The 23,383-nt window shown below is 47.2% G+C and overlaps 1 protein-coding gene across 10 annotated transcripts in view; it reads right to left on the bottom strand.

Annotated features, from left to right (window-relative positions):
• SLC8A1 (solute carrier family 8 member A1) overlaps nucleotides 1-23,383 on the bottom strand; it is a 437,445-nt gene that overhangs the window by 406,325 nt on the left and 7,737 nt on the right. The window lies entirely within an intron of this gene.

Here is a 23,383-nt window from a genome sequence, read left to right as displayed (position 1 = left end):
AGCGCAGTAGTTATTTTGCCACTGCCTTCCTGTGGTGCTAAATAGGGAGAGAAATTTTGTAGCTCAACTCGTACAGGAGGAGGTAGAAGAGGAACTACCAGGAGGCTGTGGTTTGCCAACTTTTAAACAGAGCGTCCCCGAAAACGCGGTCTAAAATCAAGGATTGAGGAATACCCAGGAAAGCCCAGGCATGTATTCATTCATTCATTCATTCATTCATTCATCCAATCATATTTATTGAGCGCTTTCTGGGTGCAGGTCAATGTACTAAGCTCTTGGAATGTACAATTCGGCAACAGATAGAGACAATCCCTGCGCAACAAGAGGCTCACCCTCTAAAAGGGGGAGACAAGGCTTCCCTACAGAGCAAGGCTTTCCCAAGGAGACTTGAGCACAGTCAGTCAGTCAGTCGTATTTATTGAGCTCCTACTGTGTGAGGAGCACTGTACTAGGCGCTTGGGAGAGTAAAACAGAACAATAAATGGACACATTCCCTGCCCACAGTGAGCTTACAGTCGAGAGGAGCTGCCAAGCTTCCCATGTGAGCTCTGCCCTGCATCCGCCCCCACCACGCCCCCAAGCTGACTTGCGACAGGTCGGCTTGGTGGATTTTGCTTGGAATGGTCCCATCCCCTTCAAGTCTTACCCACCAACTCAGCTTGAAAGTGTTGGCTGTGCCTAAACCAGGATGGAGGGTCTGAGCTACTAGTAAGGGCCGGGCGCTCTAATAATAATAATGTTGGTATTTGTTAAGCGCTTATTATGTGCCGAGCACTGTTCTAAGCGCTGGGGTAGACACAGGGGAATCAGGATGTCCCACGTGGGGCTCACAGTCTTAATCCCCATTTTACGGATGAGGGAACTGAGGCACAGAGAAGTTAAGTGACTTGCCCACAGTCACACAGCTGACAAGTGACAGAGCTGGGATTCGAACTCATGACCTCTGACTCCAAAGCCGCGAAACCCCCAAGGCTGGAGACAGCTTGCTAGAAGCACCACAGCCTAATGGGTAGCCTACGGGCCTGGAAGTCAGAAACTCTTGGGTTCTGATGCTGACTCCACCACTTGTCTGCTGTGTGACCTAAGCCTCAGTTGTCTCATCTGTAAAATGGGGATTAAGAAGACGGTGAGCCCCATATGGGACAGAGACTGTGTCCAACCCGATTTGTTTACAGGGGAAGCAGCAAGGCTTAGTGGATAGAGCACAGGTCTGAGAGCCAAGCGTCATGGGTTCTCATACTGGCTCGGTCACTTGTCTGCTTTGTGACCTTGGACAAGTCACTTCACTTCTCTGGGCCTCAGTTACCTCATCTGAAATATGGGGATTAAGACTGTGAGCCCCACGTGGGGCAACCTGATTCCCCTGTGTCTACCGCAGCGCTTAGAACAGTGCTCGGCACATAGTAAGCGCTTAACGAATACCGACATCATTATTATTATTAGATATGTGCATCAATGTTGTGGGGCTGGGAGGGGGGTTGAATAAGGGGAGCACTTATTACTGGCAAGCCACATGGATTTCCTCCCAGAAGGCCGCTCCCAGACCCCATGCTCCGAGAAAATCAACCAAAGAATGGGGAAGTGGAGGGAAGCAGCATGGTCTAGTGGATAGAGTATGGTCCTGGGAGTCAGAAGTCCCAGTTCTAATCCCTGCTCCATCATTTGTATGCTATGTGACCTTAAGCAAATCACTTAACTTCTCTGTGCGCCAGTTACCTCTTCTCTAAAATGGGGATTTAGACTGCGGGACATAAACTGTGTCCAACCCAATTAACTAATAATAATAATAATAATAATAATGATGACATTTGTTAAGCGCTTGCTGTGTGCGAAGCACTGTTCTAAGTCCTGGGGGAGATAGATACACGGTGATCAGTTTGTCCCACGTGGGGCTCACAGTCTTAATCCCCATTTTACAGATGAGGTAACCGAGGCACAGATAAGTGAAGTGACTTGCCCAAAGTCACCAAGCTGACAAGTGGCGGAACCAGGATTAGAACCCATGAGCTCTGACTCCCGAGTCCACGCTGTTTCCACTGAGCCACGTTGCTAGTGTCTACCCCGACACAGTACAGTACCTGGAAACAAATACCATAAAAAAGGGAGGGTGAGGGTCCTGAACATGCCGAGGAAAGGATAGGGTCGAGATGCCGCCCCGGGAGGTTGAGGCAAGTGACTTCACTCTCCAGGAGAAGAAGAAGTGGTCTAAGGATCAGTGGCTGACGACATTTACGACTGTCAGCAGTGGATGGCGTGGGTTCAGCGTTTACTACGATTGCACACCGCTAATGAGAAACCGACAAATTAAAATCCCTACACTGTCTTGAAGAAAAGCGACAGATAAGCCATCAACCCAGTCCTCTTAGAAGAGGGAAATGGCTCCTTTTCGGTTACCAGAGCTGTAGAAAAGGACGCTAGGGTTCAGATGAAGTGAAGCATCATGGCCTAATGGATAGAGCATGGACCTGAGAGTCAAAAGGACCTAGGTTCGAATCCTGGTTCCTCCGCTAGGCTGCCGTGAGACTTTGGGCTAGTCGCTTCACTGCTCCGGGCCTCCGTTGCCTCATCCGCAAAATGGGGATTAAGACTATAAGACCCCACGTGGGACAGGGATTGTGTCCAAACTGATTAGCTTGTTACTACCCCAGCGCTTAGAACAGTACTTGATACATAGCAAGCACTTAGTACTATTATTATCATTATAACTAGATGAGAACTAGGAAACAATGGCAGAAGGACTGTGATGGACATTCCCTGTCTATCCACTTTGGGCAAGGCGGAAGAGCAAGGTGAGAAACGTCTCTCTTGTCGGCCACAACCTCACACAAGAATGAATTCACCACCAACAAATGTCATGGAGTGGTCTAGATACTGGAAGTGTGGCTGTCTGCCTCCAGATTAAACCCTTCCTTATTTAAAGCCAAACCGTGGATGGATAATATGTCTGAAATATTATTCTGTACTCTCCCAAACGCTCAGTACGCTGCTCTGCACACAGTAAACTCTCAATAAATATGATTAACTTGACTGACTGACAGTCAGTCCTCCTTTAGAAGCAGTAGAAAGGGCAGAGAGAGGAAGTAGGGATTGAAAGATTATAGATTCCGCAGCAGCGTTGCAAATAACTTAGGTCACCGAATCAAATCTAGCTTTAGCTCTAGGTCTGGTGTTTCAAGTAGGGAGTTGATGTATTTCTATATGTAATATTGAAAATCTTTCCTCTGGCTTCACCCTGGTCTGGATAACTCATCTTTCTGGCACAGAGCTGTGGTAATAATTTAATCTGAACAGGAGTTTTCAGGCCACATGGCTGGTGTGTTCCAGTGGAAAACAGAGACAAATGTCCTCAAAATGAAATGAAGAAACTGAAAGAGATTTAGCAGGGCTCTCCTCCAATGGGAATGACGGGGTTTCCCAGACGGGGCCAGAAAGAAAATGGGTGCTGGTCGACTCAGCTCATCTGCTTAAGCCGTCTGCCCTGATTCCAGTCCTGGATGATCACCTGGGGCCATCTTGAAGTCACAAAAGCGCCTCCTCTCTGCCTCAGCAGGCACGTGGTGGGTCTGTCCAGTGGCCTGTTCGGGATTGCTGGCCATATTCGGGGCCAGCGCTGGTGCTCCATGCTGACCGCAGGAGGACCAGGTAGCTGAAGATGGGTGGAGGGTGCTGGCCTTTGGCATCGTCTATGCACTTGGATATGCATCCTTTAAGCACTTGACATTCAATCCACCCTCAACCCCACAGCACTTATGCACACTCTGTACCTACATACAGAGAAGCAGCGTGGCTTAGTGGTTAGAGCACAAGCCTGGGAGTCAGAAGGACTAATTCTGCTGTGTGACCCCGGGCAAGTCACTTCACTTCTCTAGGCATCAGTTACCTCGACTGTAAAATGGGGATTTAGACCATGAGCCCCATGTGGTACAGGGACTGTGTCCAACCCGATTTGCTTGTAGCCATCCCAGCACTCAGTACAGTGCCTGGCACTTAGTAAGTGCTTAACAAATACCAGAATTATTATTATTATCATCATCATTATACAAGAGAATCGGGTCCCACATGAGGCTCACAGCCTTCGGGGAGGGGAGAATAAGTGTCGGATCCCTATTTTGCAGATGAGGGAACTGAGGAATGGAAAGGTTGGTTAAGGGAATTGTCCAAAGTCACAAAGCCATTATGTGACACGATTACTCTGCTTCCCTAGAGAAGTCCCAACTCACTGACTTCATACTCATATGGAAGCTTCTCCATTTCCTGACTGACCTTTCGACATCTTCTTCATCTTTATTTCACTAAAGCTGACCAGCGCTGCCCATGGCATTATAATAACAATCTATTTATCTGCTATTGTTTTGACGAGATGTTCATCTCCTTGATTCTATTTACTGCTATTGTACTTGTCTGTCCGTCTCCCCCGATTAGACCGTAAGCCCGTCAAAGGGCAGGGACTGTCTCTATCTGTTACCGACTTGTACATTCCAAGCGCTTAGTACAGTACATAGTACTGTACAGTACATAGTACATATTGCACATAGTAAGCGCTCAATAAATACTATTGAATGAATGAATGAATAGCAATCATAAAAATTGAGGTATTTTTAAGCATTTTACCATGTGATAAGCACAGGGATAGATATAGTACTATCATACACTGTCTCTCTCCTACTAGAGGTTCACAGTCTAAGAGGAAGAAATAGGATTTAATCCCTATTTCACAGATGAGGATATGGAGCAACAGGAAAGTTAAGTGACTTGTCCAAGATGACACTGCAGACATGCGACAGAGCTGGGATTAGAACCCAGAACCTTCTGCTTCCCAGGTCTGTGCTCGTTCCACTAGGCAAAACTGCTGCTTACTCATTGCTCACTCCCCCTTCTAGAACATTAATGAAGATTTAAATAAAACCCCCAGGGATTCTGCTGTACAATCAATCAATCATACTTACTGAGCGCTTACTGTGTGCAGAGTACTGTACTAAGCATTTGGGAAAGTACACATCTCTCTCACCTGAAACCGTTCTTTAACTCTACCTTTGGGTCTTGTGTTTTAGCCTGTCTTTTATTTAAATACCAGGGGAAGAATTGAGCAAGTGAAAGGCAAGTAGAATAAGCCATCACAGTTTCCTTGACTGCTGCATGAAATTGATCCTTTACTTCAAGTCTGCAGGTTCCTGGACTCGTGATTCAAGGTAACCTTTCCTCTGTAGTTGAGGAAGCATCGGTAATAGTAATAGCTGTATTTATTAAATGGGGCTCCAGTTTCCAGAAAATACTAAAGATGATAATAAAACGATAAATATTCGCCAGGAACAGAGTACCAAGCACTGGGGTAGATACAAGGTAAATTGGGTTGGACACAGTCCGGTCCCACATTGGGCTCACAGTCCTGGTCCCACATTGGGCCCACAGTCTTAATCCCCATTTTACAGATGAGGTAAAGGCCCAGAGAAGTGAAATGACCCACCCAAGGTCACATAGCAGACAAGTGGCGGAGCCGGGGTTAGAACTCAGATCTTCCTGACCCCCAGGCAAATGTTCTACTGATCTCTCAGGGAGAGAGCAGGCAGAGAGGAAAATCGCAGATTCAAGCGTTTTCAAAGTCTCTCATCATCCAGGTCAGTATGTGATTGATAGCTATGTTTCTAAACTTTGGACACGGGTCTTCTCCTGCTGAAGCAAAATGCTGTGGGGATTGTGCAGAGGCCGGACCAGTCCCGGATCAAGCCGAGCACCCTCTGGGGCACCCTGACTAAAGGGAGCAAACCCCTCAACTTTGAAGTCTTTTGTGGTTCAACAGACCAGGAAAAGGAGAGGGTAGCGGAGAAGGCTGGGTCTGATCCCTGCTGAGTCAGACTGGTTTCCTATTGCTCTTGCATCAGAAACCTTCGATTGCCCAACTGAGGCAGCCTGACAGTTAGTCAAAGAGCAGGAGAAGATAACAGTTCAACAGTCCTTGGACTCCAGCAAATAGGTGGCAGAGGAAAGATGACACGATCGCTATTGTCTGTCCTGCTCTGGGGAGAAATGGAATGGTGCGGGCCAGCAGGGACAAAGGCCGGAGGGACCAGGCAGATATTTAGAGAGGTTCCTGCCCGTCAAATCGAAGTAAACTTCAAACCCGAGACTTCACCGAAAAAACAAAACAAAACAGGAAGGATGTGGGAGACAGAGCCTGAGCCTTCTCTTGCAAATTATCCAGACGGTGCCCCCTCTCCCCAGCCCGCCACCACTGAAAATCACATTTTGTCCTCTATGTTCAGATTTTTCAAGTCTCAAGCACATCCTGGTGCCTGGCTTAATAGTATTGTATCAATCCAATACCGAGCCCGGTGCTTAGCTCATAAAGAGTCTTTACCAAATTCCACAATTATCATTATTATTATTACTATTGCAGTCATTATTATCATCTTATGGTACTTTCAGCTTGCGCCAGAAATCCTGTTACAATAGTCAGTAGCAACACATGACACTGGACATTCCATTATGTGCCTTCCTCCTACCTCCCAACACTGAGACAGGATTTACCAGTTGCAAACTGGACAGTCCAGTATGAAATGGGATGATTGGCTACCCTAAGCGTTGGTCTGGCCTAAAGGCTACTTTCCCTGTGTGGTGACTTTCTGGGAATGAAGCAGAATTCCCATCACCAGAACTGTACTAAGCGCTTGGGTTGTACAATTCGGCAACAGAGACAATCCCTGCCCAATAACGGGCTCACAGTCTAAATGGTGGAGACATTGTCTATCACCAGAGGGAAATCTTCCATGCCAGACATTATCATGGGGAAGTGAAGAGCTGTGGAGAGTGTTTCCTGACTAGGTCAGGTGGGAACTGGGGGGAAAGCCAACGTGCAATTGCAAAAATCGATAAATTAGAAGATATAACAAAGTTAAGATTACTACCACAGGAATCTTAAACCGACTCCTTCAGAAAAGGAATGGTTAATTCTCCGTGTAATTATTCTTCATCAATTTTCTTTTTACGTTTTTCTCCCTTCTTTCTTCTCTATCCATAGTCTCTCCATAATGTTAAAAATGGTATGTATGATCATGAAGTTGGTTTTAAAGCTTCTAAGATTAGGAGTATTTTAGAGTACTACTACTGAGAGCTCACCTCCTCCAGGAGGCTTTACCAGACTGAGCCCCCCTTCCCTCTGCTCCTCCTCCCCTCCTGCCCTCTGCTCTTCTCCCTTCCCCTCCCCTCAGCACTGTGCATATTTGTATATATTATTACCTTATGTATTTTGTTAATGATGTGTATATCTTTATGATTCTATCTATCTTGATGATATTGTTTTGTTTTGCTTTGTTCTGTTTTGCTCCGCCATTTAGACTGTGAGCCCGTTATTGGGCAGGGATTGTCTCTATCTGTTGCCAAATTGTACAACCGAAATGCTTAGTACAGTGCTCTGCACATAGTATGCACTCAGTAAATAGTATTGAATGAATCAATGAATGAATGAACTGAATTGACCGGACGCACAGGTTGCTTGCAGAAATGAAAACTCCTCACCATCGGTTTTAAAGCACTCAATCCCCTTGCCCCGTCCTACCTCACCTGGCTACCCTCCTACTACAAACCGATCCGTACGCTTTGCTCCTCTAATGCCAACCTACTCACTGTTCTTCGATCTCGTCTATCTTGTCGCTGACCTTTCGCCCACATCCTGCCTCTGGTCTGGAATGCCCTCCCTCTTCTATCCGACAGACAAGTACTCTCCCCACCTTCAAAGCCTTAATGAAAGCCTATCTCCTTTAAGAGGCCTTCCTCGACTAAGCCCTCATTTCCTCTCTTCCCACTCCCTTTTGCATCACCCCGATTTGCCCCCTTTATTCATCCTCCCTCCCACAGCACTTATGTACACGTCTGTTATTTCTTTTCCTTCCTTCCTTCCTCTCCCCCTCTAGACTGTGAGCTCACTGTGGGCAGGGAATGCATCTGCCAATTCTGTTATATTGCACTCTCCCAAACGATGAACACAGTAAGTGATCCATAGATGCAATTGATTGGCTGAATGATTGAAGAGGAGATTTTAAGGAGGACAGCAAGTCTTATTGCCGGATGGCGCTAAGCCCACCTCCCACGGAAGCCCACCTCTTCCCAATTCATGTTTGTTTATTTGGTTCCGTGACAGGTTGGCCTATTTTGCTCTAAGAAACATTATTCGTATGGCTGGGCAGGAGGCATCCTGCTGGTTCAACTGCTTGACCTCAGGATTGGTGGATTTGCTAGGAGGTCCAGACAAATTCATAAGCCAACCAAATGCCTGTTATGCAAGTCGCACCCCCATCCACGATTATCCATCCATCGTCTATTTACGCACTGCCAGGACTGCAGCAGATTCCTGGTTCTCTAAGAGCGGCCTGGAAAGATTCATATTTCTGCCTGGAGACTTAGAAGAAATGTCATCCTTTTGAAATGAGTGGGAAGAATGAAACCTGAAAGGGGAATTCCCATGATGAGAGTTCTGCTTTTAGGAGGTGATTGTTTTTCATGGAAAAATGGGAGCTGGGCTGTGGGGACCCTAGGATGGTAAGGACCGAGGATACTGGGGAAGTTAATGGGCATCAAGATTCTGTTGCAGCTGCAATCCATTCATTTCAGGCTGACTGACACTTACTGGGTGGGTGAGATGACCTGGGTGAACATTTAACTCTTCACCTGAAAAACAGCATGGCCTAGTGACTCAAACATAGACCTGGGAGTCAGAAGGACCTGGGTTCTAATTACGGTTCTGCCATGTAGCTGCTCGGTGACCTTGGGCAAATCATTTAATTTCTCCGTGCCTCAGTTCCCTCATCTGTAAAATGGGGATTAAGACTGTGAGCTTCATGCAGGAGTGGGACTGTGTCCAACCCGATTTTCTTCTATCCATCCCAGCACTTAGTACTGTGCCTGGAACATAGTAAGTGCTTAAGAAATATCACAATTATTATTATTATTATTATTATTTGGGTCTGCAAGTTCCTGGGGAACCACTCTGAACTCTGAATTGAAGCATGCTCTTCTCTTGAAGCTTTTAAAATTGGAGTGATAACCCTCTTTTCAAGAGAAGCAAAGGAGAATTCAGAGGCTCATCTTGGGCGCCCCAATCCCTGAACTGAGTCAGGGAGCAGACAAACTGTGAGCATGGTGAGGGTGGGGGATGGTGATTAACGTATCTACCCCGGTGTTTAGTACAGTGCTTGGCACACAGTGAGTGCTTAACAAATACTGCAATTACCATGATATTATTAGCACAGCATGGAAATTCCGCATCTGACGCCTCTTGTATATTTGATAGTTTGGGAGAAGCATCACGGCCTAGTGAGTAGAGCTCGGGCCTGGGAGTCAGAAGGACCCGGGTCCCAGTCCCGGCTCCACCACTTGTCAACTGTGTGACCTTGGACAAGTCACTTAACTTCTCTGTGCCTCAGTTACCTCATCTATCCCGATTCTGTCACTGGACTGCTGTGTGACTTTAGGGACGTCACTTCAGAAGTAGTGCGTGGCCTAGTGGATAGAGTACCGGCCTGGGAGTCAGAAGGAACTGGGTTCTAATGCTGGCTCTGCCACTTGTCCACTGTGTGACCTTGGGCAAATCACTCAACTTCTTTGTGCCATAGTTCCCTCTGTAAAATTGGGGGGTTTTTTTAAACCTGTCTCCCTCTCTTCTAGACTGTGAGCCCCATGTGGGTCAGAGACTGGGTCCAACGTCATTAACTTGATTCTAACCCAGTACTTAGAACAGCACTTGGTATGTGAGTGCTTAACAAATATGATAATAATAATGGTGGTAATACTAATGATAATCCTTTCTCTTCCAGGCTGTTCTGTTGATTGACTGTTACATTAGGTAGCTCAGTGTTTAAAATCTGTAAAATCTGTAAAACAGGAACAGTTATGTCCACTCTTTCCTACCTCCTGAGCATGGATGACTAGGATACTCTGTGGACACTAACCAGAATCCTCTGAGTTAGACTGTAAGGGGTTGAAATTTTCGAGTTAAAAGATGGTGGGATTCTTGCCATTTCTGTAGCAGAATAGCTGGCACTAGTGACAGAGGAGCGGGGGGAGTGATAGGGAGAAATGAACTAATTAATATGAGAGTGCTTTGGCAATAATAACACTACGTAAAACCGAGGGAGAAGCAGCGTGGCCTAGTAGGCAGGGAATGGCCCTGGGAGTCAGAAGGACCTGAACTCTAGTCCCAGCTCTTCCACTTGTCTGCTGTATGGCCTTGGGCAAGTCACTTAACTTCTCCATCCCTCCATTCCCGCATCCACAAAATAGGGCTTTAGACTGTGAGCCCTATGTGAGCCCTATCTTATATCTACTTCAGTACTCAGAGCAGTGTCTGGCACATAGTAAGTGTTTAACAAATATTCATTCATTCAATAGTATTTATTGAGCGCTTACTATGTGTAGAGCACTGTACTAAGTGCTTGGAATATACAACTCGGCAACAGATAGAGATAATCCCTGCCCAATGACAGGCTTACAGTCTAATCGGGGGAGACAGATGGACAAAAACAAGACATCATCAACACGATAAATAGAATCAAGGGGATGGGCACCTCATTAACCAAATAAATAGGGTAGTAAAAATAGATACAAAGGAGCACAGTGCTGAGGGGAGGTGAAGGGAGAGGGGGAGGAGCAGAGGGAAAGGGGGCTTAGCTGAGGGGAGGTGAAGGGGGAAGGGGGAAGGAGCAGAAGGAGCAGAGGGTAAAGGGGAAGCTCAGCCTGGGAAGGCCTCTTGGAGGAGGTGAGCTCTCAGTAGGGCTTTGAAGAGGGGAAGAGAGTTTGGCGGGGGTGAGGAGGGAGGGCGTTCCAGGACAGCGGGAGGACGTGGGCCAGAGGTCGACGGCGGGATAGGCGTGAACGGGGGACGGTGAGTAGTTGAGTGGCAGAGGAGCGGAGCGTGCGGGGTGGGCGGTAGAAAGAGAGAAGGGAGGTGCTTCAGTAACAATACTTATGGTCATTATTATTAAGTTACTTCACTTCTCTGTGCCTCAGTTACCTCATCTGAAAAAAACGGGGATGAAGACTGTGAGTCCCATGTGGTACATGGACTGTATCCAACCTGATTAGCTAGTATCTACCCCAGCGCATACGTACAGTGCCTGGAACATAGTAAGCACTTAGCAAATACCATTTAAAAAAAATGTATATTTCCAGAAAAGCTAAAGCGGCAGGATCGGGCTCACTTTCCCTTCCCTTAAACTAACCCGGAACTGCAGCAGGGGATGCAAAATCACTTCCTGGCCGGTAACCTCAAAGGGGGCTGGTGACAGACACCCTTCTGGGACTGGGAGGGAATCAGAAGATGCTTCAGCAGAGCCTTCCTGATCTAATTCTCCAAAGGCTCCGAAATACATCCTTCCAAATTCCTGCAGAATCTCAGACCGGCACCTGCAGGCCAAGACCAGCCTCCCTGATGCCATCCCACTGAGGGAAGAGGCAGCCCAAGCATCCAGCGTGAGGCTTTCCCCTTGGCTTCTCTGCTGTCCTCGTGGATCCCTGACTGTGGCCTTCCAACTGGACTTTCACGTTCCCCAGAACCCGACGGCCCAGACCCATGATGGTGCTGAAGCCTCATCCGGACGTGAGCCTGTCGCACTGTGGTTGAACTGCCTGTGGAAAACAAGAACTATGAGGCCGAACCTCCTTTTGTTAGATACAGGCAGGCGCTCGTGAGCCCAGTCAGTGGCTTGTAGATGCAGCCTTTCCTCTGGGCCAAAATGAGGTGACTGGAACCTTCCAGAACTTTTCCCTATGGGGCAGACCAATCTTCTGACTCTGAAAAAGGGGCTTCCGTCTCTGCAGCAGCCTTCACGGGCCCAAGGGAATAAAAAGCAGGGCAGCTACCGCTTTGGAGCTAAGATAATTCATCCTCCGTCTCCCCCCCACAGCATTTATGTACATATCTGTAATTTTATTTATATATATCAATGCCTGCCTCCCCCCCTAGACCGTAAACTCACTGTGGGCAGGGAATGTGTCTGTTAGATGGCCCTTTCCCTAGCACTTAGTACAGTGCTCTGCACACAGTAAGTGCTGAACAAAATATGATTGACTGACTGAAGAGTGCCCAGCTGGACAGATTGTCTGCCCCGCAGAGCAGACTGGAATCCTCCTCCTAGAGTCATTTCCTTTTGCGGGGAAACCGGAAAATAAGTCTCAAAACTCAAAGCTGGCAGAGTTAAGGGAGCGCGCGCGCACACACACACACACACACACACACACAAACCCTCCCCCCCCCCCCCCCCCCCCCAGCTGGAGCTTGTTTTGCAGAATGGCCTGTGGAGATATACCGTTTTATCCTTGTTTCAACTTCAGGGTGGTTGCTCACCAACTCGAGGGAACTGACATCCCGGTCCGTAGCCATAGACATTTCCCGTTAGCGTTTTAACTAACAGGACAGAGTTCGGTTCTCTAAAAACGAACATCCCTGTCTCCCCGCAATCAGGAGTGCTGAAACGTTTGGACCTTTCTCCCCCTATGGGATTCAGTTATCACTGCAAACGATTGGCTACCTACAGAAACCCCAGATGACGGGCTCATCCTTGGCAATCAATCAATCGTATTTATCGAGTGCCTACCGTCTGCAGAGAACTAAGAGAATTCGGGTCTTTTAACGATCGTCTGGGATATAGAGACACTGAGAAGCAGCATGGCCTAGTGGATAGAGCATGGGCCTGGGAGTCAAAAGGACCAGGTTCTAGTCCTGGCTCCGCCACCTGTCTGTTGTGTGACCTTGGGTAAGTCACTTAACTTCTCAGGCCCTCAGTCACCTTATCTTTAAAAAGGGGATTAAGATCGTGAGCCCCAGGTGGAACATAGATTGGGTCCAACCTGATTAGCGTGTATCTACCCCAGCGCTTAGTACAGTGCCTGACAAATAACTGGTTTACAAATGCCATTTAAAAATATTGCAATAATATATAATCCAATATATATATATTATATATATATAATCCAATATATAATCCAATATATAATCCATTTAAACTAAGTGTAGTGCCTTCAGCAAAGAAATGGGGCAGGGAATGTGTTTACCCACTCTGTTACAGTGTACTCTCCCAAGCAGTTAATTCAGTGCTCTGCCCACATTAAGCACTCAATAAATACAACTGACTGATTGATCTCACCGTATTGCCTTAGGATGGGCAAGAGAAAAAATAATCCATATTTCAGATAAATTCTGGCACCCCGGTACGATGTAGGTGGAGTTAAAGGGACCTCAGTTTAAGGAAAAATCTGTGGATGAGAATTCCATAATGGAAGGGAGGAATTAGAGGGTGAGTTAAGAATTTTATAGGGAACTGTTAGGGAAGTTAGAAGGATCTCCCCCAAGGCCTTAATACAGTGCTCTATACATGGTAAGCGCTCATTATATAGGATTGCTTGATTGATAGGTCCAAAAGGGTTGAGAAACAATCATGAAAAATAGGCCCATGACAGATTTACCGGAGAGGAAGGGGAGTGATGAGAAAAGAAAAAAAAAAGATAGGGGTCTTTGAGGGGATTTTGCTCTCTAATATGTTGTGAAAGAGCTGAGCAGTCCATCAATAGCACTGACTGAACATTTGGTGTGGAGCACTGGGCTTGAAAGAACATGATAGAGAGAATTCCTTCAGGATCTTACAGGCAGGTGGGTTCAGATAGGGAGGTTTAATTGATGTTCCTACAGGGATCCATACCTGACAGCATGTGACTCTGAAAGGAGCTCACACCCCAGAGGCAACCAAGGATCCCCTCTAGACTCTAGGTTCCTTGAGGGTAGGGAACACGTCTACTACCTCAGTGATAACACACTCTTCCAAGCTCTTAGTATAGTGCTCTGCACACTCTGAATGTGATTGATTGATTGGATGCAGGTCCTTTAGGGGAATTCAAATTTGTCTAATCTGAATGTTTGGTGACCTTCATGATTCAGAAACTGGAAACTTGCAGTGACAGGGCCTTGGGGTGTAAAGGGGGGCAGTTGGGTCAGTGTGCTCGGTTTTCTTCCATTCACATATGTAGGAAGGTACAATTCCAGCAAGAGGGAGTTAATACCTCTTAATTGTGGTATTTGTTAAACACTCACTATGTGCCAAACACTATACTAAGTGCTGGGGGAGATACAAAAAATCAGGTTCCCCGTGTGCCTGGCAGCCTAAGTAGGAGGGAGAATAGGGACTGAAACCCATTTTGCAGATAAGGAAACTGAGACATAGAGAATTAAGGGATTTACCCAAAATCATACAGCACACAAGTGGCAGAGTCGGGATTAGAACCCAGGGCTCCTGACTGCCAGGCCCATGCTCTTTCCACTAGGCCACACTGTTTCTCTGGGAAAGTCACTTAACTTCTCTGGGCCCCAAGCAGAATAGTTTTCAGACCAAAAAAGAGATAAGAAAATGGATATATAAATAACTGATGAAACTGAAGGATATGTAGGTCAATCAATCAATTTATTGAGCCCTTACTGTGTGCAGAGCACTGTACTAAGTGCTCGAGAGAGCAAAATATAATAGAGTTGGTAGTCACATTCCCTGCTCACAAGGAGCTCACAGAAGAGCTATGGGTGGGTGTGAGTGCCTAAGAACAAAGTTGATCTGGAAGTGCTTAGGTGGGTGTTGGGAGACATGCCCTGGAGAGAAGAAAAATAAACTGGGGATGGCCTCCTGGATAAATATAGGATGTGAGATTTCAGACAGACTTTGAAGGAGGGGAGAGCTGAGGTCTTGAAGTTGGAGAATGTTCCAGACAAGAGGAGGGACGGGAGTAAGGTAGCATGGCCTTGTAGAAAGAGCATGGGCCTGGGAGTCAGAGGACCTGGGTTCTAATCCTCGCTCTGCCATTTGTCTGTGGTGTGTCCTCGGGCAAGTCATTTAACTTCTCTGCGCTTCAGTTTCCTCATCTGTAAAATGGGGGTTGAGACTGTGAACCCCACGTGGGACACGGACTGTGTCCAACCTGATTATCTAGCATCTACCCAGGGCTTAGTACAATGTCTGGAACGTAGGAAGCACTAAACAAATACCCATTATTATGATTATTATTATCAGAGGCTGGAAGCAAAGAATGTGACACAATGAGTAGATTAGTTTGAGAAGAAGGAAGAATGAAGGAGAGCTTGGACACAGAAGGTAGTTAATAAAAATGATTTCTTCACTTTTTATGCTGTTTCCAATAGACCACACTTTAGATTAGGGCAGAGCATGGGTCAATCAGTCAATCGATCAACTAATCAGTAGTATTTATTGAGCACCTACTATTTGCAGAGCACTGAACCAAGTTTTGGGGAGAGTAGAATAGAATTAGGAGACATGATCACTGCCCTGAAGGAGCTTCTGGCCTGGTGTGGGATTCTTCTTTCTTTATAACCCTCTCAGTGTCTTAATCAGAACTCAGGGTATCCGTGGTGGTAGAAGGTGTGTTAATTAGTATTCTGGAAGGGAAACATCTGACTGACATCTTTAAAGCACTCCATCACCTTGCCCCCACCTACCTCACCTCATTTCGCTCCTTCTACACCCCAGCCTGCACACTCCGCTCCTCTGCTGCTAACCTCCTCACTGTGCCTCGTTCTCGCCTGTCTCGCCACCGACCCCTTGCCCACATCCTACCACTGGCCTGGAAAGACCTCCATCCTCAAATCCTCCAGACAATCACTCTCACCCCTCCCAAAGCCTTACTGAAGACACATCTCCTCCAAGAGGCCTTCCCAAGACAAAGCCCCACTTTTCCTGATCCCCCACTCCCTTCTATGTCACCCTAACTTGCTCCCTTTGCAGTTCCCCTCCCTCCCTACCCCATAGCACTCATGTATATATATGAATATATATACAGATATATATCTGTAATTTTATTCATTTATATTGATGTCTGTTGATTTGTATTGATGTCTGTCTCCCCTCCTCCAGGCTGTGAGCTCATTGTGGGCAGGAATTGTCACTCTTTATTGCTGTATTGTACTTTCCCAAGTGCTTAGTACACTGGTTTGCACACAGTAAGTGCTTAGTAAATACGATTGAATGAATGAATGAGAAATAGCTTCTGTCTCTCCTCCATAAGTGAACAAATCAATAGGCAGGAATAGCAATAAGGCTGTCTGTACACTCCATCAGAAAGGGCCAGGTTTAGCACTAGCCTGATCATAAATTAGCCAGAGAACATTTTTCCTGTCATTTTCAAAGCACGAAACGTGTAACTCTGTGATGCTAATGGAAGCCGTAGGCCAAATTCTCCTGGGGCCCGTTCTCATAAGCTTAACCCAAATTGTTAGGTGGAAGTAAAATGGAGTTACCAGGTTTCTTGTTTCTCATTTTAGATTAATTAATTGGAGTACTAAAATGCATCTTAGCACAGATAGCGTGCCCTTCCCATGCCAGCTACAGTTTTGCATTTATCCAATGCCAGAAGAGGTTGAAACTGACATCATCCCACAAAACAGAGACTCATGAAATGTCGCCATGGCCAGAGGTAGGGGTGGACCAGCAGTCGGCTGGTGCAGGGCCAGGGGGTGCTGAAGGGAGCGTGCGAGTCAAGGGAACAGGTGATGGCTGGACATCGGGGAGAGGTCACTCCCTTTTGCCGGGTCACAGGGCACTCTGGATCCAGGGCAATTTGTCACCATTAGTTAATGTAACATCATACAGGGTACACAAATAAGGAGCCTTTGCCACCCCTCATTTCAGGCCCAAGAGTTCACTCTACTTCATAATGGGCAAAGGTTCCTAGCGGACACTTTAGGTGAGTTTTCTTCATCTCAAATTCTCTCACCTACAAATACTTCTGCTGCATAATAAAAAGTTATTTGGTCAATCATCACTCTGTATCCTCAGTTCTGCCCTATGATTTCATTACACATTTTGGCTAGAAAACTATTAGAGAACTACATAACTTTTGTCTGCTGATAGGAGCCTGTTTGGATTCTTGGCATGAAGGTGTCAGAATAATGAGCTGTGCATGTGTGTCTATATGGTTGTATTTGTTATGTGCGTGACTGCATGGGTGGATGTGCTTTTGAGTGTGGGGACACGTGAATGGGCATATGTGGGCATGTCTGTGTGAGGGCATGATGTGCATGGGTTTGCGTGGGTGTGCGTATGTCTGGGGAGGCAAGTACATGGGTCTGTGTCGGAGGTGTGTGTGTGGGGGAATGATGTGTGTGAAAATGGGTGGGTGTTCATGTGGGTGGGTGAGCCCACACCTGGGAAGAGGACTGTAAGAAAGGTATTCCTTAATAAAGGTCTTTGAATCCCAGCTGCTGTGAGTCTGTCTGCTGTGTGACTTTGGGCAAGTCACTTCACTTCTCCGAGCCTCAGTTACCTCATCTGTAAAATGGGGATTGAGATTGTGAGCCCCATGTGGGACAGGGACTGTGCTTGTCTTCACCCCATCGCTTAGTAGAGTGCCTGGCACACAGTAAGCACTTAAATACTACCATTATTATTATTAGTATTACTAGTGCAACCCCTGGATTACATGAGAACTATTTGTGATTACTGGATGCCAGCCGTTAGCATCCAGGGGCTTGGGAGAATATAATCAGAAGTGAAAGGTACGGCTCCCTCCCTCGAGGAGCTCACATTATTAATTGATCAAGCTTTATGCATTCACAGAAGCATTTCGGCTAAGCAGTTGATCGAGCTCTGTGGAGAATTATAAAAAGAAGATAGAGCCTTGCCCTTGAGGCGTTTACAATCAAAGTGGCAGGGGGAACCTGACAACTGAAAATAGTTGAATATAAAAAAGGCACAGTTTCAGTCCCAAACCTACACTGGTCAGCAGTACACATGTACACCAAATCTCTGAGGGTTGCTGAAATGTTTGGGAAGTTGGAGCTAGGTTTCTCCTTGGGAAGCTGAGTCCGGAGCAGTTTTTGGATAAAAGGGGAGGGTTGGTATGATCTGGTGGTGGAGGGAGGATCTCTTTGGGTAGAGAAATCACACTTGTGGGCTTCTGCCCTGCCATCCGGCAGGCATAAGGTGGGACAATTAACAATCCTGCCTTCAGCCAGTCTGGGAAGCAGTGTGACCTAGCTTCCCTATCCCTTCATCGATCACGTACCTTTAACCCACGGCCCTGGATCACCTGCACAGTCCCCCTCCTTTGCTCTTGTCCTCCAGCCCCAACTATCAAGCCGACTCTATCCACTTCAAGCTTATCTTTGTATGCTTTATCTGCCTTCTCCTCTTTCCGGAAAAACTATTTCTCCACCCTCATTGATACCCTTGGCCATTGCCCTCGCCAGTTGTTCCAGACATTTAACACCCTCCTCAGACCCCCTGCTCTCCCAACCCCTCATCACTGTCCCCAGTGACCCGGCCACCTACTTTATTAAGAAAATTGACACTATCAGGTGTGAGCTCCCGAAAATTGCCCCTGCCCCTCCTCAGTCCCTCTCCCTTTCGGCCTCCTCTTCCAATCTCCCATCCTTGCCAGTAGAATCTTTAGAGGAGTTCTCCTGTCTCCTCTGAAGAGCCACCGCCTCCATCTGCACATCCAACCCCGGTCCTTCACACCTTATCAAAATTCTTGCTCCCTCCCTAACAGCCATCTTCAACTGTTTGCTCTCCAATGGCTTCTTCCCGACAGCTTTCAAACTTGCCCAGGTCTCCCTTATGCTAAAAATAACTCTCTCTTGACCCCATGGCTCCCTCCAGTTATCACCCCATCTCTCTCCTATCATTCCTCTCCAAACTCCTTGAAAGAGTTGTCTACATCCCCTGGGTCAAGTTCCTCTCCTCCAGTTCCCTCCTTGAACCCCCTGCTCAATCTGGCTTCCGTCCCCTTCACTCCACAGACACTGCCCTCTCAAAGGCCACCGATGATCTGCTTCTTGCCAAATCCAGCGGCCTCTACTCCAACTTAATCCTCCTCGACCTCTCAGCTGCCTTCAACATTGTGGACCACCCCCTTCTCCTGGAAACATTATCCAACCTTGGCTTCACTATTCTCTCCTGATTCTTCTTTTATCTCTCTTGCCATTCATTCTCAGTCTCCTTCACAGCCTCCTCCTCTGCCTCCCACACGCTAACTGGGGGTGTCTCTCAAGGTTCATTTCTGGGTCCCTTTCTATTCTCCATCTACTCCTACTCCCTTGGAGAACTTATTCACTCCCATGGCTTCAACTATCACCTCTATGTGGATGATTCCCAAATTTACATCTCCAGCCCTGATCTCTCTCCCACACGCCAGTCTTGCATTTCCTCCTGCCTTCAGGACATCTCTACTTGGATGTCCTCCCATCACCTCCAACTTAACATTTCCAAAACAGAACTCTTATCTTCCCACCCACACTCTGTCCTCCTCCCGACTTTCCCATCACTGTAGATGGCACCACCATCCTTTTTGTCTCACAGGCCCGTAACCTTGACATTATCCTTGACTCCTTTCTCTCATTCAACCCACATAGTCAATCCATCATTAATTCTGCCGGTACCACCTTCGCAACATCACTAAAATTGCCCTTTCCTCTCCATCCAAACTGCTACCATGTTAATGCAATCTCTCATTCTATCCTGTCTGGATTAATGCATCAGCCTCCTTGCTAACCTCCCGGTCTCCTGTCTCTCCCCACATTCCAGTCCATACTTCACTCTGCTCCCTGGATCATTTTTCTACAAAAACATTAATGATATGTCACCCTGCTCCTCAAGAAACTCCAGTGTCTACACATCCAACTCCACATCCAATAAAAACTCCCCACCATTGGCTTTAAAGCAGTCCACCACCTTGCCCCCTCCTACCTCACCTCGCTATTCTCCTACTACAACGCAGCCCGCACATTCCACTCTTCTAATGCATGGTCCAATGGATAGAGACTGGGCCCAGGATTCAGAAGATCATGGGTTACAATCCCAGCACTTATCCACTGTGTGACCTTGGGCAAGTCACTTCCCTTCTCTGTGGCTCAGTTCCCTCATCTGTAAAATGAGGATTAAGACTGTGAGCTCTGTTTAGGACCCAACCCTATTATCTTGCATCTCATCACTGCTTAGAACAGAATAGAGCTCACAGTCTCAATCCCCATTTTACAAATAAGGTAACTGAGGCACAGAGAAGTGAAGTGATTTGCCCAAGGTCACGCAGCAGACAAGTGGAAGATCCAGGATTAGAACCCATGACCTCTGACTCCCAGGTCCATGCTCTCTCCATTATGCCATGCTGCCTCTCAACCAGTCTCGGCTACGGGAGGGAGAGGCAAGCGGAGGCATATCCATTCCATCCTTGGCTTAGACTGTGGCTAGTGAGTGGCAGGCGATCTGCTACAAGTCAAAACTCACTTGTGCTGGGCAGCAGCAGCATGGGAGAGAGAGGAGGGTGGAGACTCAAATTTACTGTGCGGAAGAAGACAGTGGTAAAGCACTTCTGTATTTTTACCAAGAGAACTCTAGGAATACTCTACCAGAACAATTGCAGTTGGAGAGTGGGGCGTTCTGGGAGAGATGTGTCCTTGGAGTTACTATGGGTTGGAGATGACTCCACAGCATAAGACAAGACTCTCCTGAGCGCTTGTACATCTCTGCACACAGTAAGTTCTCAATAAATACGACTGAACGAATGAATTTTAGGCACAACTCCCATCTCACCTAAGGCAGGTGTTTCCCTTTCCCAGAGGGAGTGCCATTTTAGTGCTTAAGGGATCGTCTCCTCAACGTAAATTCAGAGAATGTTTTTTCTGAGATTTATTGGAAACAGTAGAGAGGGACACATGCAGGGAAAGGGCCTGTCTCAATGCACTGTTCTCCCACTGACACCACAGACAAAAATTCCCTTTATGGATGCATCTTTGACTATCCTGTGGAGAATTATAGTCTAGTGAGGACCTGATGAGAAAGCCAACAGCCAGTGAGCTGTTGTTGTGGCAACAGCAAGAGGTGGGCCTGAATACTAATCAATCATTTGTATTTACTGAGTGCTTCCTGTGTGCAGAGCACTGTACTAAGCGATTGGGAGAGCTCACCTCCCCCAAGAGGTCTTCCCAGTCTGAGCTTCCCCTTTTCCCTCTGCTCCATCTGCTCCCTCTCTGCTCCCCCTCCGCCCTCTGCTCCCTCCCCCTTCCCCCCTTCCCCTCCCCTCAGCTGAGCTCCTTTTCCCTCTGCTCCTCCCCCCTCCCTTCCCCTTCCCTCAGCACCTGCTCATTTGTTATCTATTTTTATTACCCTATTTATCTTGTTAATGGGGTGTACATCCCCTTGATTGTATTTATCTTGATTAGGTTGCCTTGATTTTGTCCGCCTGTCTCCCCCAATTAGACTGTGGGCCTGTTATTGGGAAGGATTGTCTCTATCTATTGTCGAATTGTATAATCCAAGTGCCCAGTACAGTGCTCTGCACATAGTAAGCACTCAATAAATACTATTGAATGAATGAATGAATGGGGAGTACAGTAGAGTTGATAGGAGTGTTCCCTGCCTATAATGAACTTACAGTCTAGAGGGGGAGTCAGACATCAATCTAAATAAATGAATTATGGTTATATACATAAGTGCTGTGGGGCTGAGAGAGGGGGGCATAAAAGGTACAAATCCAAGTGCTTCCTCTAGAATGCCAGCTCGTTGTGGGCATGAAACGTGTCCGCAAATTCTGTTGCACTGTGTTCTCCCAAGCGATTCGTACAATGCTCTGCACATAGTAAGAGCTCAATGAATACGTTCGATCGAAGGAGTTAGAGGCAGAAGATCCAGTGCGTGATCCAGCTGAGGGAACCCAGGTTTGGTGGCCTGGCCTTGTCCCCGCTGACCATGCTGGGCTTCCTCCAGCTCCTCATGGTCCATCTTAGTTACTCTCCATGGCCCAGTTCTTCTTCCTGAACTAGCTCTGGCTCCCCAGCCTTCCTGTCAATCCTTGTGGGAAGCAACCGGGCATGGCTCAGTGGAAAGAGCACGGGCTTTGGAGTCAGAGGTCATGGGTTCGAATCCCGGCTCTGCCACTTGTCAGCCGTGTGACCGTGGGCAAGTCACTTAACTTCTCTGTTCCCTCATCTGTAAAATGGGGATTAAGACCGTGAGCCCCACGTGGGACAACCTGATTCCCTTGTGTCTACCTCAGCGTTTAGAACACTGCTCTGCACATAGTAAGCGCTTAACAGATACCAACATTATAATGTGCTCTGACAACCAAGCAGCCGTCCTACATTCATTTCTTCAATCGTATTAACTGAGAGCTTACTACGGGCAGAACACTGTACTAAGCAGTTGGGAGAGTGCCGTGCAACACTCAACAGATGCATTCCCTGCAAACGACGAGCTGTGGGGAGACAAACGTTAATATAAAGAAATGCATTACAGATATGTACATAAGTGCTGTGGGGCTGGCACAGGGGAAGAACAAAGGGAGTAAGTCAGGGTGACGCAGAAGGGAGTGGGAGAAGAGGAAAGGGGGGATTTAGGAAAGACCTCCCGGAGGAGGTGTGAATTCAAGAAGGCATGAAGGCAGGGGAGAGTCATTGTCTGTCGGTACCCTGCCGCAAGGGTGGTGTAGAGAAAGCTGGCCTTCGGAACTGCCGCTAAACTCTGGCTTGTCACTCACACGGCAGCCTTGGTGGTTTCATGCTGAAATCACCGCAGCTCTAGCTTCCAACTCCGCCCCTAGGGAGGCTGGAGGAGATGAGCAAGGCCCTGTGCATCGTTCCCGCCAGGATATTTCCCTCTTTTAAAATAGAAAGCCCTCTTGGAGGCTTTACATCACCGGATGAGGCTTCCAGAGAACTTGACTCTCCGGGGAGTGATATATGTATGAATGCCAGCTAGGGTTTAGTTATATAATAATAATGTTAGCACCTGTTAACTGATTACTATGTCGAGCTCTGTTCCAAGTGCTAGGGTAGATACAAGCTAACGATGTCGTACACAGTCCCCGTCCCACATGCGGCTCTCAGTCTTAAGCCCCATTTTATAGATGGGGTAACTGAGGTACAGAGAAGTGAAGTGACTGCCCAAGGTCACACAGCAGACAAGGGGCTGAGCCAGGATTACAACCCAGGTCCTTCTGACCCCCAAGCCCGTACTCTAGCCACTAAGCCATGCTGCTTCCCTTCAAGAAGCTCAGTGCAGCCCTGGCTACTTTCTCTTTCTGCATTCATTCTCTAGTATGGAGGGATGGGTGCAGTTGAGAGCTGATATTTTGTACTTCTCTGTGCCTCAGTGACCTCATCTGTCAAATGGGGATTAACTGTGAGCCTCACGTGGGACAACCTGATGACCCTGTATCTACCCCAGCGCTTAGAACAGTGCTCTGCACATAGCAAGCACTTAACAAATACCAACATTATTATTATTACTGGGTTTTGGGTTGCCTTCTGTCCTGCAACAAGTACCCATCTTAGGGGCTTTCTTGGCACTAATATCCTGAACTCTCTCCCCTCCAAACCCTTTGCCAACAGCGAGAATCAGCATTGCCT

Source organism: Ornithorhynchus anatinus, chromosome 1, assembly GCF_004115215.2.
Source record: "Ornithorhynchus anatinus isolate Pmale09 chromosome 1, mOrnAna1.pri.v4, whole genome shotgun sequence".
Lineage (NCBI taxonomy): Eukaryota > Metazoa > Chordata > Mammalia > Monotremata > Ornithorhynchidae > Ornithorhynchus > Ornithorhynchus anatinus.
The sequence above is the reverse complement of the archived record's forward strand: the minus strand, read 5'-3'. Positions and strand labels throughout refer to the sequence as shown.